This window comes from Megalopta genalis, chromosome 10, assembly GCF_051020955.1.
Source record: "Megalopta genalis isolate 19385.01 chromosome 10, iyMegGena1_principal, whole genome shotgun sequence".
NCBI lineage: Eukaryota > Metazoa > Arthropoda > Insecta > Hymenoptera > Halictidae > Megalopta > Megalopta genalis.
Window position 1 is genome coordinate 13,783,517 of NC_135022.1, and position 18,783 is coordinate 13,802,299.

At 33.3% G+C, this 18,783-nt stretch overlaps 1 protein-coding gene across 5 annotated transcripts in view; it reads left to right on the forward strand.

The window, feature by feature from the left end:
• Gprk1 (G protein-coupled receptor kinase 1) overlaps positions 1-18,783 on the forward strand; it is a 67,417-nt gene that overhangs the window by 1,553 nt on the left and 47,081 nt on the right. The window lies entirely within an intron of this gene.

The following is an 18,783-nucleotide window of genomic DNA, read 5'->3' on the forward strand; positions in this document are numbered from 1 at the left end:
TATCCGCGCATACGTACCGATGCGGAGCTTCGACACCCTCTCTCTCTCTCTCTCTCTCTCTCTCTCTCTCACACACTCTCTCTCTCTCTCTTTCTTTCTCTCTCTTGGATCGCCGCTCCAGCGCGCCATTTCGGAAAAATGTTTACGTACAATAAACGCTGTCAATCAAACGCGCGTATAATTACCGATGATCGGAGAAGCGGATCGGTTTACGATAAGCGGCCCGGGAATGTTCACTGGCCGATCGTCCGGCGACGCGCGGCGGTCGGTTCAAAACGTCGGCAAAATTCAACAAGAATCTTCAGTTCGTGGCATCCAATTAACGCGTCGAGTGCCGCCTCGGTCACATTTGGGTTACGCTGATTTTTAAGCAGTTTTCAAAATTCATTCTAATTGTAATATATATATTCGAACAAACTGAATTTTCTTAGGATGCTTAGAATTGTTCAGAAGAGTTCATGCACTGTGCATAAATTTTAACTTTCTAGTTTCAGTTTCAAAGTTGCCTAGATTTTTGAGCGAATTTTTCGGTTCGATTTTCAGCACTTAATTCATAGCAATAAAATTGGCGGGAGATCTAAATAAATACAGTCTCGTCGGTCAACCCAAAACACGTTAGTTGCTCTGTTATGACTCTGTTAGTTATCATAAATTTTAGCTTTCTAGTTTCAGTTTCAAAGTTGCCTAGATTTTTGGGCGAATTTTTCGGTTCGATTTTCAGCACTTAATTCATAGCAATAAAATTGGCGGGAGATCTAAATAAATACAGTCTCGTCGGTCAACCCAAAACACGTTAGTTTCTGTTATGACTCTGTTAGGTTTAGCGTTTGTGGTTGTTCGTAAACTGCGGATTTTAGGCATTTCGGATAAAAATTAGCAGATCGTATCCAAAACAAGCGAACACATTTGGAGAATTTCGAAACACTGTTTTATCATTATTAATTAATATACAGGGTGTTACGCCTAACTGAGAACAGTGAAATATCTCTCAATTGCTTCTAATTTATGATTATTTGAAAGAGAAATAATACAATATTGGATTCGTATTGAAACCAGCTATCGTAATATGACTAAAAGAATGTATGGTCCCATTTAAAGAAATCAACTCGACCTTGAAATATCATTCACCATTATGTCAATAAAAAAATTATTGATACTAGCTAAAACATCTCTTTACACTTAAAGTTTATACTTTTGTATAAACATTATTTTCGTAGCTTGTAGTAACCCCTGTATGTGTATCGGTGATATCGGAGGTACAAATAGATTAATGTAAAGATAGTGGAAGAAAAAGAAGGAAAATATATAAAAATACGTATTAATACGTATATTAACAGAGGTGTGTACGATATAATAAATTTATCTGTTTCCTCAAGTTTGGAAAGAAATCTGCGGAAGGGTAATTCGGAGATAGAGTTATTCACATTAAGAGCAATATTATTTAGAGCAGAATGTTAAATGTTCGAAGCGAGACGTTAGCTTCCTCGGCGGTGTATCGAGCTTGAAATTTTCGGTAAGAAAAGTAGAATCGATATAAGAGGGTATTATGTTATTATGCGTTGGGGTATTACATTAGATATTATGTAAGAAGATATTATGTCCATCTCGGAGAAGTTATTAGAGAGAAAATTAATGCCTACGCAGTATCTTGCAATCGATGCGGACTATTTTTATGCTAAATAAGTATTTTATTTTCAATCGTAATTCCAATGAGTCCAAAATAATAATAGTAATAATTTATTATACATATATGACAAAGTGCTTGTTCGCGGTTTGTATAATTGGTAGACTGCGGATTTTGTGCATTCATCGCAAAAATTAGTAAATCAAATATAAAACAACAAGAACATTTAAAGACTTTTAATTGATATGAATATATTGTGAGAAGAGACACATTTATATTGAATTTCTGTCTCTTGCTCTTAATGCAAACAATTTTTATTTTACATAAAAATCTGCAGCCTGATAATTAGGAACTTCTAGTTGCAAATCTAACATTACAGTATTTACTAAGATATACAACGATCTTGCAGACTATGTTAGCTTTGGTTCTGTTACGTTGCTATAAATCTAGCCTAAATGCTTTAGTCTTATTCAAAACCTAAGCTATATAAACAAGGCGAGAATGAGGTATTTTTCTAATCTATCTCGTGCAGCATTTTGTCATTATTATCATGAACTTACAAATTCTTGTTAGTTTCAGTATTTTTATATTTCCAAAAGATTATTTAAATTGAACACGTTGATGGCTTAGAAATTAATTCTTACAGAGATGTGTACAGATAAACTAAATTTTACTAGGATTTCAAAGATGAGGATCAGTTGACTTTGACTTTGTGGGATTTTTCGAAGAGGTTTTCTTCGATGTTCAACGTATTAACAAATTCTTTTCAAAATGTATGCACGAGTTACTATGCTTGTTTATCGAAGCAGATATTGTAAATTACAATCTAGTATTATGTGGTCCTAATTATTTAAAATTAAAATACGATTATTGGACTATTTAAAATATAATATTCACAAGTTTTTGACACTGTACAAAAAAAGTTTAAGAAGCGTACAAGTTCGAAAGATAATTTTATTTATTAGACTTTCATCGTTTTTCGTCTCCAGGTTCTTATCTCCTACCTCTATCTTTTCAAAAAGTGGTCAATTGATCTTATCCCACTACTATAATAAAATGAATAATAAAATAAATTCTTTGTACGAAAAATATTACTAGAAATGACCAATTTGACCCTGATGGCTTCGGTTTCGCGTGAGAATGATACAATTTTCGCTAAACAAATAGCTGGATTTGTTTGATCGGTCAACAAATTAAGTGGACAAGTTGTTTCGAACGGGTTTACGTTGATAACGAAGTTTTCTCGTTGAAAATAGTTGTCGTTGAAACGGTTATTTAACCCTTTGCACTGGGATGTCTCCTCTAGGGAGACATAACAAGACCGCTGGCAATTATGGTACTTTCTAAATGAGCAATATTTGTTACATCACATCTGTGTCAATGCAATCTACCAGCAAATATATTTAAATAGATTATTTAAATTACTAGTCATTTCCAACGTTCTATCACTTTATAGTTTCTTTAAAACGTCACACATTAGCCAATAAATGCACCCGTGTTTTCGATTGATCGGAGGAAATGGCGGTAAAAAAATTCCCGAGAGCATAAGTTCAGTTTATACCTGGAATTGACGACACATCTTCCTGTCTGTAAAAGTGGCAAATTAAACGCGACGTTCTCGCGACATCTTGACAACGTTTCGTTGGGAAATCCAGGTTCAGAGTCTTCGAATAATAAGCTAAATTTCTCGACTAAATTGAAAGAAGGAAAATGAGAGTGCTTGAACGTCAACAAAGATGTTTCTTCCTGTTTCCAGTGGGATTGATTACATTGCACAGAAAGGTAGACCGGGAAGGGGTCAGGTTTCCGTCTTTCCACAGGTTTTATTAATGGAGTGTCATACTGCATTGTACTCCCAAACAGTCTTTTAAACGGCAAAATATCTTCTAGTTTGAAAATTGGATTTTTATTGCAAAGAGCGTTGCCAGTTCGTTATTATATATTCGACTTTAAAGATTTTTATCGAAACCATAAATTAAAATTAATTGCACTGCTTACAGTCGATGTACAGTGTTACAAATTTCATTTACGTTTTTACAAATTACATTTTTCAGAACGGAATAACTTTTTTATAATTAGGCCAAGCGAACTAATTTTTTTTTTTGACATTGTAGACGATTCAGTTTACTAGACAATGGCTAAAAAATTGTTTTTGAAAATCCCAAAAATGCATTTTGTAGATCTTATGTATGTATCTTGTGTACATGATGTAACTTGTATACGTAGCAGTTTTTCACGAATTTCAATCAAAAAGAGATAACTTTCACATCTTTCAGTGGCCGTGTCTTGACTATGCATCGACCGATTTCAATGAAATTTTCAGTACAAATTTCGTTCAAATCAATACGGTATTTTTCGAGACATCCGATATTGAAAATGCAGTTTCGAGAAAAACGCGTTTAAAGTTTCAACTTATATTTACTCTTAAATGTTTATTTTTTATTCGCATGGAATCATCAATTCCAGACCCATATTGGCAATTTGCTGCCGAAATACAGCCTGCAAAACATTTATTTGTTGTCGACAGCGAAGCATTCTATCTCGTGCGTTGCTTCTTGCATGCGGCGATCCACATGTGTATCACGAAACCCAACAGTTTTAAATCCAAGTCCACGTGTATTTTGTCTGTTTGAAATTTTATTTCTCCGTTACACATTTAACACTTCGCAGGTGTTGAAATCGTTGCAAAAACTGTAAGAAAACTGATAACTCTATATTCCACAGAACTACCTTGCAGCACCGTGATGTCTTCCTGCAGTTTAATTTTTTTTGGCTGATATACTGACACTCCGCTCACCACTGTTAACGATTTCTTGATTAAAAATTTGTTTTCGTTTCTTCGGTCTAATAAACTAAATTACATGCCAAACTGAAAATTTCCTTGTTCTCAAAAATAGCAATTATATTCGCCTGTACTGTAAACTTTAACAGTTCTTAAATAATTGAGCGACTATTTAAGCGCCAAGTTTCATCCGATTACAATAAAACTTTCAGAGAATATTCTCAAAATGTAATATTTTCACAAACAATCAAAACTCAAAACTTGATTTTTTTTTAAAGATTTCGGTCTGAGCATAATCTCTTAATCCAGGTCAGGTCAATCTACATTCCATCGATATTGCACAAAAATCTGAAGCTAGTGGATTCAACACTCGGAATTAACCAGCACGCAACATTCAGATCGCGAGGGCTACGCCTTCTGACTCCTGTCGCGCGTCTCACTTCCCGTGGTTGCCTCTTTCGGCTCGGAGCACATCAGCGTGTGCGCCTGTTGCTTTATACGGATATGTGTGTGTAGTTTTTAGGCGATCATCGGGGAGCGAGACGCGCGATGGGACTCAGGAGGCGTAGCCCTCGCGATCCTCATGTTGCGTGCTAGTTAATTCCGAGCCCTGTGGTAGATAATCTATCGCAGTAGATAATTGACCGGGTGAATTAACCATTATAGTACGTAATCTAATCATTTGCTTAGTGATTGTTATTTAAACTAAGATTGTTAAACTTTGCATTCCGGTATAATGCGATTATTAAAAATTTTATTAATAGACACGCTCTTAAACAGAACCTGTCGTATCTTATCGCTAATTTCGTTCAAGCCAGAAAGTGATCAATTAAACTTTCCAAGCTTCTGTTGCCAATGTTCAACATCAAAATATTTTCTTCCACGTCCCAGGAATATCACTCGTTACTCGAAAACTTTTTACTAAGATGAAGTGCAATTTACAAGACTTCTGTCGAGTTTAATATCGTTCAAAAAAATCTCTGCCACGTATTTTTTCTTTTTCTTTTTCGCGCATATTCATGCATAGAAGATGAAAACAGTCCTTAAACCTCGAACAACATATTCCACGACCCATATTTTAAGCAAATTTAGCATTTAACAATCGTTTACGTCGACAAATGTCAAAGAAAAATTCAACAGTTTCAACTTTCGCGATTATTTTCGCTAAAATTCTATTTGATATGTAAATTTCATAAAAATCTGGAGTCCTCGTGGGTGAAACCACTCGCAACATCGAGTTTATAACACGAACGACTGGAATTCGCTGTTCCAAGACCACGTAGGCAAACGATATTTTCCAACTGATGACGAACGTCCACAATCGGAGGCAGGGTCCAGGACTTAATTTATTACTACAACTTTTTGGCAAGCATATGCAATTTCCAGCGTCCGGGCTCTCAACTTAATAGAGATTGATGTGTTGTAAACCTCGAAATGCGACGCAGCAGTTAAGAGGTTCGTTTAGATCTAGCACCGTTGCAAATTTCACTATAGGAAATTTTCATTTTCACAAATAGCGTGGTGGTGGTGGACGCAAATCTGACTCACTAAAAACAACGTGACTTCTTATTTGTTGACTATATCGTCACGTCGCACAGTGGAGTGTATTCGGTCCAAAAAGCAGTCGAAAATACGATTTTTCAAATCTTGCTTAAGATGAAAAATTTTGGTTCGTCAAAGTCTTAAGTCATTGGAATATGCGAACAACAGTATTATTTCTTTTATTTATGTATTCATGTAACGTCGTTTTGCATTGAAGGTGAAGACTTTTGTAACACTCATTTTTTACTTCGATCCTTTCTGAAACATCGTTTGGTTATTAATACCGTGACATACCGTTTTTTTCGCAGTTACTGCGATTAGAAATTGTTCGATTGCAATAATTTCTTAGAAGGGAAAGAAAATTAATGCTTACTGTGTTCCTAAATTTACTTGAATGCTTAAATATTGATGACAAGAGATCAGAATTTTATTCCAATTTTAACGGACAGAATAATTTATTACTAAAAATTTGCATGACGGGTCGGACTCGTCAAGGTGCGTCAACGGATTAAGATCGTTTACATGCGATGAAGATGTCTTTAGACACTTTTTAGACAGGAATACATTATATTTGTCAGCAATTTTCACTGTCTTATTGTTTGTCCGTTCAAAATTATTCAAATTCGAAGATGACCTTTTATTTATTACGATATATCCCATTCGTAGAATTATCACGAATGAAGTTTTTAGGCTTCCAAGTGCGACTCGATATTGTCTTTCTACGTCATTGGAAACCATAAAGGTTTATGCTACCAATGCAAGAAGAATTAGCTGTCAAGTTGAGCCAATGCGGCTTGTACATTATTTTTTGTACTGCGCTGTATGGAGCAAAATAAGACATATTAAATGATATATTATTATACAGAGTTATACATAATTTTCTGCTTAAAATTTAATATTGTTCCAATCTACAATGAGAAAAATATACTTCTCCGTTTTAAAAAAGTAAGTTGAGTCATACATTATAGAGTGAGTCGTGTAACTAGCACACCTCAAACTTTTAAATTATGAATCTAATTAAAAATTGTTAAACACGAAAATTGTAGAGTTTTAAGGGGGTGGTGACGACGTATACACTGTCTTTTAAAATAGTATAGTGTTAGGAGTATTCTATGTTCAGGTATAACTCGAGGTAAGATTATTAGTAGATTGCAGATCTTTATGCATCTGATGCATGTGCAGATTTTTGAAATGTTAAAAACTGTATAAATGAACTGGTTTCAGATCTTTTTCTTTCGCAGTTACTGAAATTATAAAAATGTTTTTATGAGAAACTGTTTGATAAAAACTCCTTCATTCGAGCATATAATATAATTAGACAGCGAATCTTTATACAAAATAAAAATTGCTCAAATCAGCTGTAAGAATAAAAAGATTATTCGAAGATTAATTAATCAATAAATTATCCAAAGTAAATTAAATCTTGTTCATTTGTGTCATAAAGGTATTAAATTATGATATAAATCGTATAAAGTTTAATAAAAATCCAATCTTATTGCTATGAAACAATATACATAATTTGGTAGATCGCGAATGTTATGCGCGTATTGCAAGAATTTATAAGAGAAATACCGTATAATGAAAACAGAAGAATTTAAGCGTATTGTCGCGGTATTTTCAATTGATTAAAGCTATTAAACGAAGAAATACATTGATATTCAGTTCTTGTTTTATACGATCACTCGATAATAAATAAATATTTATTTTGCACGAAGATCCACAGTCTATATATTAGTCGCGTTTGGAGCTCGGTACATAGTTCTGGTGTTAAACTCGGATAGCACTTTTATTTTCTTCCTGCAACAAGTAAGCTTTTAGTTCACGAAGAAACTTTCCTCTAACTCGTATCTTTGTGGAATGACTTATGAAAATGAGAAGTCGCATAAATACTCGCAGTTTAATCATCAGAAAGATTGTCAGGAAGCTGTACTGAAATGGAGAACTTCGTAATCACAGTGCTCCATTTCTCCACACGTGTTTCATAGTTCCTTAACTTTCTTTTTACCTGTGCATTCGTCTATTTTGATAAAACTTATGTCACAGATACCTAGTTCCCGGAATATTATGCCAGTGTCGTGGAAACAGCCCGCAGGTGGGAGCTTGAAAATATATTTTAGCATACACAGTTCAGAGGGTGTGGAGAAAAAACCTTGTACTGTTTTCGAATGAGAAATTCAATCGTGCTATAAAATTTACGAAAAAGTCATTTGTTCAAACAATATAAATATTAACACTGTCTCACGATCATCGTTTCTTTCGTTATTTACCTTCGTTGCTTAAATAATTTATTAAATGCAATGTACTTCTATTACGAAATGTTAAAAGAATTTGGCGAAACGAAGTTGTGGGAACATTGAAGATTATGCTATATATTATGACTCGACTGTGGATTTGATACATTTATGATAACAATGATTAAATAAAATACTAAAGTGAACATAAGAATATTGCCATCTGCTCCACTTTATTAAAACGATTAAAAAAAGGAAATTCATTTTTATTTCATGTCAGTTTCTTGTAATTGAGTTGGACAACTTTTAATTTACATGAAGATCCATGGTGCACAATTATAACTTCAAAATACAAAGCGTAATCAAAGTAATTTATCTATTAAAACGCGTTGAAACTTTGACTTTCTTTGCAAATTTTTCTTATTAAAAGGTAATATATATTTTTATAAAAAGCGGTAGATGCGAGCTACATCAAAATGTTATTCAACAATAATTATTATTACACTGCAGATCTTCATGCAAAATTAATGTCTCCCAAAACGATTACATGAAACAGAAATTAAATAAAGATAAATTGTTTGCTTTATTAATTTGAATAAGTTGAAAATATTGTAAGAATATTATTAAAAGAACAAGGAAATAATAGCCGTCGTTAATAACCACTGCAGTTGATGCGACGTTAAACCGCATATAAAAAGGAAGAAATAATTAAATCTTAAGTCTTCATAATTTTATATTACAGGTCTCCGTCTTTGCCATAAATGCATGAAATTCGCAGTCGGATTTTTATATACATAAGATTCTCCAACTTCCTGTTCCTGAAATTCCGCATTCGATATCTTAAAGACGAGCCTGGAACTCGTAAAACGCTGAATGACTGATTCAATTACGTTTGCGCGTCCCTCGCAGTTCCATATTTTTGCGACATGCTATACAGGAACATTTTTTGCGAAATCACTCGGTCAATCAGGTGCGAGCCGGTCGTGAACGAATTTCATGCTTCGGAACTTGTCCCGATAAGATTAGCTTCAATCCTATCGCTAGTGTAGGATACAGGGTTATCCACTTAACTGTGCAGGACCTTTCCACGGCTGACTCTTCGACGTTTTTACGAAACCAATTTTCAGAGCGCAGTTTTCCCTTGCACGTCGCACAACCGAATTTGTCCGAGCGCCGCACTGCACGGTATTTGTCCGATTTAAAAAATTAATTTAAAAAATTATTTTACTCACTTAACGTGTCTAAAACGTGCCTTCTACCTTATTCACAGTATTTTAACTTGGAATATTCGAACAAATATTTTGATTATTTAACGGATTCAAAGCATGCTTATTTATTTATTTATAATATCTTAACGTAGTGGTTATGATTTTAAACATTAAAAAACAAATAATATTATAATTTGTGTTGTACGAAGGCTGTATAATTATTAAAAAGACATGTAAAATATTAAAAAGATTTGTGATTAATTTTCGCATTTTGGAACATGGATTTCGTGTAGTACATATAATACAAAATGATTGTGACTTTGAGAAATTACGAAATTCAACTTATTCATTCTTAGACCGCGGATTTTATGCATTTGTGATAGAAGAAAGAATTCAATTTGTATCTGCCACCTATCTCTTGCAATTGATGCAGAATATTTTTACTTTGCACGAACATCCGCGGCCTGCTCGTTGAATAAACAACACCTGCTTATTACTAGACCGCAGATGTTTATGCAAATTCTCATTTTCGTACGTCATTTCATAAAGATTAGAATTGAAGAAAAATCTCCTTCGTCATCTAAAATATTCCAAAAGATTACTCATTCTAAAGAGAAAACGGAGATGCTGTTCGACGTTGTTAATTTATACGCTTCCTTGCATTTTAAACATCTGTACATACCGTAAATGCCATGCTTTTCAGTACGATTTGTCGCACGGCATTCAAAGCGATACAAAACAAGCTTATAATAATAAATTACTAGATACTTTAAGTCCTGCATAATTCAATTTTTTTTTTTTGTACGAATATAAAAATGTTTGTGCAACTCGAAGCCATTAAATATCAACCTTTACATGTAAATTGCCAACGGATTTAACAAATTTAAAGAGATCGAATTTTCTCCGATGTGCGAAGTCTGCACGATCTCTTCGATTACGAAGGACAAACAACAAGAATTTTGCCCTGATTGAGGCTAAAAATGAAATCAGGCTAACAAACATATTAAATAGATATTAATGATCGTGATTTGCGACTGTCGATCGAAAGTTAGAAATGTTTTGCAACTTTTCTATGCGAGATGCATCTGGATGTACCTTCTTTTTATCAAAAAGCTGCATGGCACGATTGCTTTCACAAAATATGTGCTTTACTCTGCCCCGTTCCCCATGGAGCTTGATAAAAAAGTTATTGCACGGAGTCGATGTCATCCGCATAGGGCTGCTAATGTGGAAAGTTTAAAGGAAATCGATTGCCGGTAATTCCATCGGTATGTTGCATATGGTACTTTACCTTTCAAAAAGGTGAATACGAGGTCGGCAAGATCAGGTCAAAGAATTAAAAAGACTGTCCGCGGGACCACCACCGTTCTCAATCCCTTAATACCGTATAGACGATCATTAGACTGCGGATTTTTATGGAAAATCAAAATTGCGAACAGGAGTTACAAAACATAGGAGCTATGTTCACATTGATTTCACGTCTTAATCATTTTAATTAGCTGAGAATAATAGAATGTTAGTTTGATATTCTACAAATGGTTTTACAATCGCGTATTTGATTTACTCATTTTTGTCATAAATGCATAAAATCCGTAGTCTAATGATCATTAAGTCATCAGCTAAGCTGCGAATCTTTGTGCAAAATAAAAATTGTCGAAACCACTTGTAAGGAAAAGAAATGAAATAAGTACGTATGAATTTAATTTAACATACTGTTTTAAAGACATATAGAAACCGGATAATTAAAAACTAAGTAAAATAAGTGAATTGTGTTTTGTCTATATTCTCATATTTTTATGCAGGCGTATGAAATTTCTACAAAAGTATAGGAGAGAGAAATCATTTTTTAGCATTTAGAAATTTCAAATAAACAAACTTTCAAATTTTCATATAAAAAATAAAATATCTTGCCATAAGTAATCCGATGTGCAAACGAACTGAAAGAAACTTTTAATTAGCGATTTTTAAATTATGCGAATTGGCGAAAATAAATTTTGGTGTCGTTCACAATTTCAAAGATATTCGAGTATACTTAAAACAGGACACCCCGTACATCTCTGCAATTTACGCAATATACATTCAATGTGTCATTTTGCGATAAAGACAAAATTGACCCATCTTCGTCGGCAGATTGTTACAGTATTTTCTACGGATTAACAACATAATAGTTGATGATTGATGCAGCATGTTCAAACAATTTGACTTAGACAAATAGTCAACGCTTCTTGGTACACCAGAGACCAGAACATCCTCCGTGGTACTAACAATAGCTTCAATTCAAGGGAACTAACTCACGTTACCGAACAACAAAATGAACAAGTATTGTGATAATGGTACAATAATTTTATTTTGCCACAAATCGATATTCAGTTTATTAAAAACAAAGTACAGGAAAAAAGATTAAAAACTGTTCTAATGCTAGCCGTATTTTTTTCGTTTATTGGTCTTTATTTATTGTCTACTTTCAGCTGTTTGCATATTGTAAACCTAATCTAAGTAATCGAAACAATGGACGTAATTAATTACAACAATCGAACCAGAGTTGGGCAAAAAGTAATCTGATCAATTAATGACTAACTTAAGTAATGAAAGCAAACGTAATCGTTGGTCATGGTTAACATAGTAACCATTAATCATCTAATGATTAGTTTTTCTGATTACAGTTAATTACAAAATTTGGTATTATGGTAGTTAATAATAATTCTGAATAGGTTTTAGAAAATCTGCATATATTTCATGACTTATCGGAAGACTTTTTTCATTTAGGCCTCTAATTCGGATCTAATAGCAAGCGATGAAAAAAGATAATTAATCTATCGTCCACGATTACGGATTACTGATTAACGATTACAGATTATCAAATATAACGATTAATTAATTAATATTTATGATTACCACGATTACTTTTCGTAATCGGTTACAAAAGTAATCACAAAATAATCGATTATTGCCCAACTCTGAATCAAACGTATCTCCGCCGCTAGTTTCCGTTGTAAAAATTGATATTAAGGTATAAAAAGGTAAATGCAAAACTTATTTAAATAATATCAGTTGATGTTAAACATGAACCTGTAAGAATTGTCTCAAGAAATGTAATACACTGTGTATTTAAAATACTAATTCATTTAATTAATTAATAATACTTAATTAAAAATAAGTATTAATAATACTTAAAATAATACTTAATTAAAATAATAATTAATTTAATTAATAATACTAATTCATTTTTTGTAAAACATATACCGATAGAGAAACAATATGCTCATTGTACAGACATTACTTCATACGACGAGCATATAGTTTTTACGAAATTAAGTCGAGTTTCGTCCATCAAATTAACGTTACGATCGAAACACCGTGAGGTGCAGAGAACTTTTATTTTTCGTCAGAAAGGACCGCAGTACATTCATAATTATAAATTCCAACGGACAGACACGATTTCGTTATCACCGAAACAACAACTACAGTTATTGTTGTTTATCGGAACAACGCTAACCGTATTATTATCGTCAGTACAGAATCGCTGTGTTTGTTAACGTGCGCTCGAATAAATTCTGTATCGATCAGGTTAACAATTCCGATGAAAATCGTGGGATTAAATGCTTGGTTGCTATCGTTTCACGGAAACTTGCGACTGAATGATCAAATTGTCGTCGAAGAGTAGAAGGAAAATATATTCGATACGGCATGAAATGAATTTCTTCGATGATCACGGTACGCTCGGAGAGAGATTTTGCAATAAATATCGCGTATACGTTACGGATAATAGCGATACTCAGCGTTGATTGTAATGTGCCAATGTTTACGCTATCGGTGTTATTTTCGATCTGTAAAACAGGAACGTAACGTGGGTTCGCCGTGAAAATAAGTCGATTCGATAGCAGGCTTCCTTTTTGCTGGCAGCTTGCCAACACTGGTCCGAGCAAAGATTTCACGTGCTTGCGCGGTGCTCGATAAGGAAACCACGGTTCACGAACTTCGTGAAAAAAATCATTCCGGTATTTCCCTGATTTTCCAAATTTACCGCCGGTCACCTGTTGTTGCCCACGGGCATTCTGTAATTGTTCGAGCGGATGGGAAACGTTGCGAAGAACACGCGCAGTTGGGCGTACCACAGTTCGATAACACCGGGAACAAATATTTATAATAACTTTCAGAAATAACCAATTGTTTTTTCAATGCCCTCGGGCCGATCTCCCCGTCTCGGCGTAATGAAAAATTCATACGGAACTCCAAACATGAATTTAATTCGTTTCGCTGCTACCTTGTTGTACGTACCGAAATAGATTTACGAATTGTTTTAACCGTCGTACGCTCTTCAGAAATAGTTGCAGAGATCCTAGGATAATATTAGGCCGTGTTCCGAATGCTTTCTTTTTCGTAACGTGCGCGTGTGATGTTGGTGGATAACAAGAGCATGTACACGTTTTATTATTATTTTCTATATTTTTCATTCGATCAACCGATTCGTCCTTTTCGTTTACCTTTGGGTAAAGTGTTCTCTGATTTTTCGTCGCGCGGATTCTCACATTTTTGCTGAACTTTCAAGCAGCGAGTTATGTTTTATTCGTAACGTCATATTTTAGAGAAATGCATTTATTTACGTAATTTATGGTCTTGAATTGTTCGAAGTGGATTGCGGATTTTATGTATCTGTGGCAAATATGGACGTGTCAAATATAAAACTGGCGACATTAGAACAATATGAGGATATTGTCGCATTATTTTCAACTGAAATAGTTATTATAACGACGTTAGAAAAGATTCAAAGATGTTGCTACGTTAGTTTCAACTTATTACAATACTCGTTCAACTTATTACGGTTCTTCTTAGAACGACATATTTTTATTACCTACAATGACGTTAGAAGAATTCAAGAATATTGTTGCATTATGTTTAACTTGTTACAACACACATTACAACGACATATTCAATTTATTATGGTTTTTCTTAGAACATGTATCTATTACCTACAATGACGTTAGAAGAATTCAAGAATATTGTTGCATTATTTTCAACTTATTACAATACACATTACAACGACATATTCAATTTATTACAATATTTACTACAACATATTCAACTTATTACAACGTATTAGAAGAATTCAAGGTTATTGTTACATTATCTTCAACCTATTACAATACTTATTACAAGGCTATATTCGACTTATTATCAACGACAAAAAAATTGGAAGATATTATTACATTGCCTGCAACTTATTACGATTATTAAAGGAAGAAAAATATTTTCATCTATCTTATATTTCTTACAATTAACGAAGATGATTTTTGTTTTGCTCAGAGATCCGTAGTCGAAACAGAAAAACGTGTTTTATAATGTTTGAAGGAAGCTAGCCAGCGAATTTTCAGTCTGAGTATATAAATTTTTATATTCATATTTTGAAAAAATCTATCAAAAACTAGTAGAATCAATAATTAGAATTTAAAAGGAAATAAATTTGATTCTTATTAGAGTAACCTGTTATAATTGTTGTAACCTTATAATTGATAATCCACGATAAGATTTACTTAAAGTAAGTTTACGTATCGTCGTTTCTCATTGTCAGAGATATTTACTTTTTCAATATTATGTATTTAAGAATATTCGGAAATATTTATTTAAAAATATTATTCACATAATGCATTATCTATAATTCACTGTGCGTAGCTACGATTATCTACAAAAAGTTGTCTATCTCCTCTCCGATCTGTTTTAACGTAAACAGTAAATTCGGTGTATTAAATATTATGCGAATAGTTGAACAGTTTTAATACCGTTTTCGAAGTATCAACGAAGTTAAAAATTGCTTTCGTCAACCAACACCTCGCCCGAGGCTGAATTATTTAATAATCTGTTCTCCCACGAGAACGAACTATAATCCTAATATTTTAATCAAACTTCTGCAAGTCTTCACTGAGAACATTTAGAACATTCTAGCGCGCTAAAAATTCAGTTGACGAATATTAACCATCAGAGTTTAGTTCTTATCGCTACAGTAAAGAGTGGAATCTACTTGCGGGAATCCACTTTTGTCTCCATTTCGATCCAAATCTCCGGTCCGTTAATTTTCTCTTTCCTTTCTCGTTTGTTTCTTTCCTCCTTTTTGTTCGCAGAATATTAAAACTCGAAAGTCGTCATCTAATCAGAGTTCTAATCCATTTGAAATATCTTCGCGAGCTTTTGCCGAAAAGCCAGAAGTCATTCCAAATGTCTTTGTTATCAAATACAGCAAAATCTCTCAAATTGTCCCTCAGCATGTAAACAAGAATGGACAATTTCGGAAGAGCAGACACAATTGTTTATGCCTTGCGACTCGTTTTTATACTGATTGACAATCGGCAACTATGAAAACGAGCTCCGAGGCTCAAATAATCGTATCTCCTTTTCCCAAATTGTCCATTTTTGTTTACGAGCTGAGAGGCAATTGAAGAGAATTTACTGCAATCTCGAGAAACATTTTATAAAAATGTACCGAAGATAGTGGGAACTGTTCGGACGATTTTACGTGTTTCGTGGGACGGTTGCTCGCAATTCCATTAATAGTCCAAAATTTTTATAAGCGTCGTTTGTTCTACAAGCCCCTGATCGTGTTTCATGCGGTAGAAATTAAACGTGACTCGAAAATAGAAATATACCGAAGTCCAGGTGCTTGCGCAGCGTTTCTCAAATTTCTTGCAGCGAACCACACTTAGTTTTCGAGGGAACCGAATCCAGCAATTATTCAGGTAGCACTGGTTGCTCTTAATCCCACGCTTCGGTAACAATATTTGTTCGAATCCAGTATAGCTTGATGTGTCTAAAAAGTGTGACAAAAATCGGTAATGCTTCATATTTGATTTGATTGGCAAATAATATTGTTAAATGTACTTCGTAATCGTTCTGAACGGATCTAAATTAATTAATAACAGATTAATTAATACCATGCAAATTTAACATTGGTTAAAATTAATAACAGATGTGTCAGTGTTATGACAACTAATAATTTCACATCTTCACTGAGAGGAATAGTTTCTTTGGATGAAAAACGAATAATGAATCAAATTGTATTCGTAGAATTTATTCGAAATATTAGTCGAATAAAATTTTATTCAAAAAATATATTCGAAATGTTGTTCGAATAGAATTGTATTCGAATAGTAATAATTAAACAAAAAATAATAAAAATATATTGTGTTTACGTTTGTAAATATCAATAAGAAAAAACTGCACAGATCAAAGAAATTCGCAAATAGATAAATAATTAAGATATCGTTTTAGATGCTCGGTAAGAAGCGAAATCCATATTTTCCCATATAAAGCAACATAATATTAAGAATAATACTTATTTCGGGTCACCAAGATATTATTCCCGAATTAAGCGTAACTTGGGAATTTTCTAAAATCATTCAATCGATTGTCGAAATATCATAGTGTGCGTCGACTAATTAGATTGCCTAAAAATCAGAGATCACAACTGTTATAACGGAACTACGGATCTTTATGCGAAATGAAAATTATTTCAGTTAATTGGAAGAAGTATAAGTTAGATCAAAACGCCTTTCCTCTTTAAGTTATACTAATAAGTTCGATACAATATAACAATATCCTGAAAGATAATAAAGGAATTAAAATTCGTCTATTGTTTCACAGTTTTGTGTTTGACCAATAAATTTTTATCATAAACGCATAAAATCCGCAATCTTGTTATAACCAAAACGAGATAAAATTGAAGTATAACGATTAAATTTTCCTTAAAATTATTTCGGTTACCGATAATCATTATAAATGACAGAAATAGGTTTTGGTTGCCAATAACCGTTACAAATGACAGGAACAGTTTTTGGTTACAAACAACGATTATCGACGGCGAGATTGTTAATTCGTTACAGATGACCGTTATAATAAAATTCCAATCGTCGACAACGATTATTCGCAATTAATATATAATTACGATTATCCGTAACGGTTATTCCTAACCAAATCTGTTTTCGTCGATTATAATTATCGTCTGTAACGAACATAACATTCTCGTCATCGACGATTGCTATTCGTAACCAAAAACTATTTCCGTCATTTGTAATGGTTATTGGTAACCAAAAATTATTTCCATCACTTATGGTTATTCGCTAACCGCAACACATAAAAGTTCATGTTTTCTAATCATTGCATTTTGCAAAATTTCCTTTCAAGTTTAACAATGACTACGCTTCGTGTGATCAAAAAAATCATTTCGATGATTCGATCTGTGTTGCTTTTCTATAAAATTTTTCATGTAACTATTATTATTATTACTACTATTATTATTTTTGGTCTCTGCCGAAAACATTCGAGCGACAAAGCAAAATGGTGGACACGATCGTGTTTCTCGGGAGAGGTTCGAAAGTTTGCCCGAGTATCCGGCCGTTACAGAAGTTCCGTGATTCCAGCGGAAATGAGCGGGAAAATTGCAGCTCTAGAAGAATCAGTGGCACCCAGTTGACTTGCGGATTCTCGTTGGGGTGTGCTCATGAACCACTGGCGAGCATGACTCAATTACGATCCAGGAACGGAGCACGTTCCAAACGATTCGTTTCGCTACATTTAACCGAGAAATGTTGAGTCATTCGATTTACACAGCAAGCAAAGAAAATCGACGGAAAATTCAAAGACCACGCGGACACGCGGAGCACGGCTGCGAACTGATGCGCTGTAATTTTATTTACCTGAGGAAATGACGGATGGTGGAACCGTTCTAATGACGAATAAATAAAGCCCGGGACTTGTTGCATACTTCGCCGGTGTTTTGGTGGAAACGTGCGGAAGATCGCAGGCACTTTTGCTCCGCGCGCGAAAATAAAACGAAAGGAAAGAGTACGGTTTCGTGTTTCCGGGCATTCGTTTCGAACGTTCGTGCGTTAGTATTTACGGGAAGTAGAATAGGTAGATCATGAACAGACGTGCCAGCCGATTCCTATTCGATCGCACACGTTCTTGGCGAAATGTCAAGCTAAATATCACTTATGACGTAAATCAAATTTAATATTTCATATATATATATATATATGAAATATTAATACATATTATTATTAATATATAATATTATTATATATATTATATATATTATTATATATTATTATATATATTATTATATATTATTATATATATTATATATATTATTATATATATTATATATATTATTATATATTATTATATATATTATATATATTATTATATATTATTATATATATTATATATATTATTATATATTATTATATATATTATATATATATTAATAATAATATATATATATATATATATTGTAGTATAGTGTTTCAATTTTCTTTACACAAGGTGTCCCATTTAAGTTGAGATTGCAAAAGCACTCGTAGATACGTGATTTAAAAAAAACAAACAAACTGACACGCGTCCTTTAGT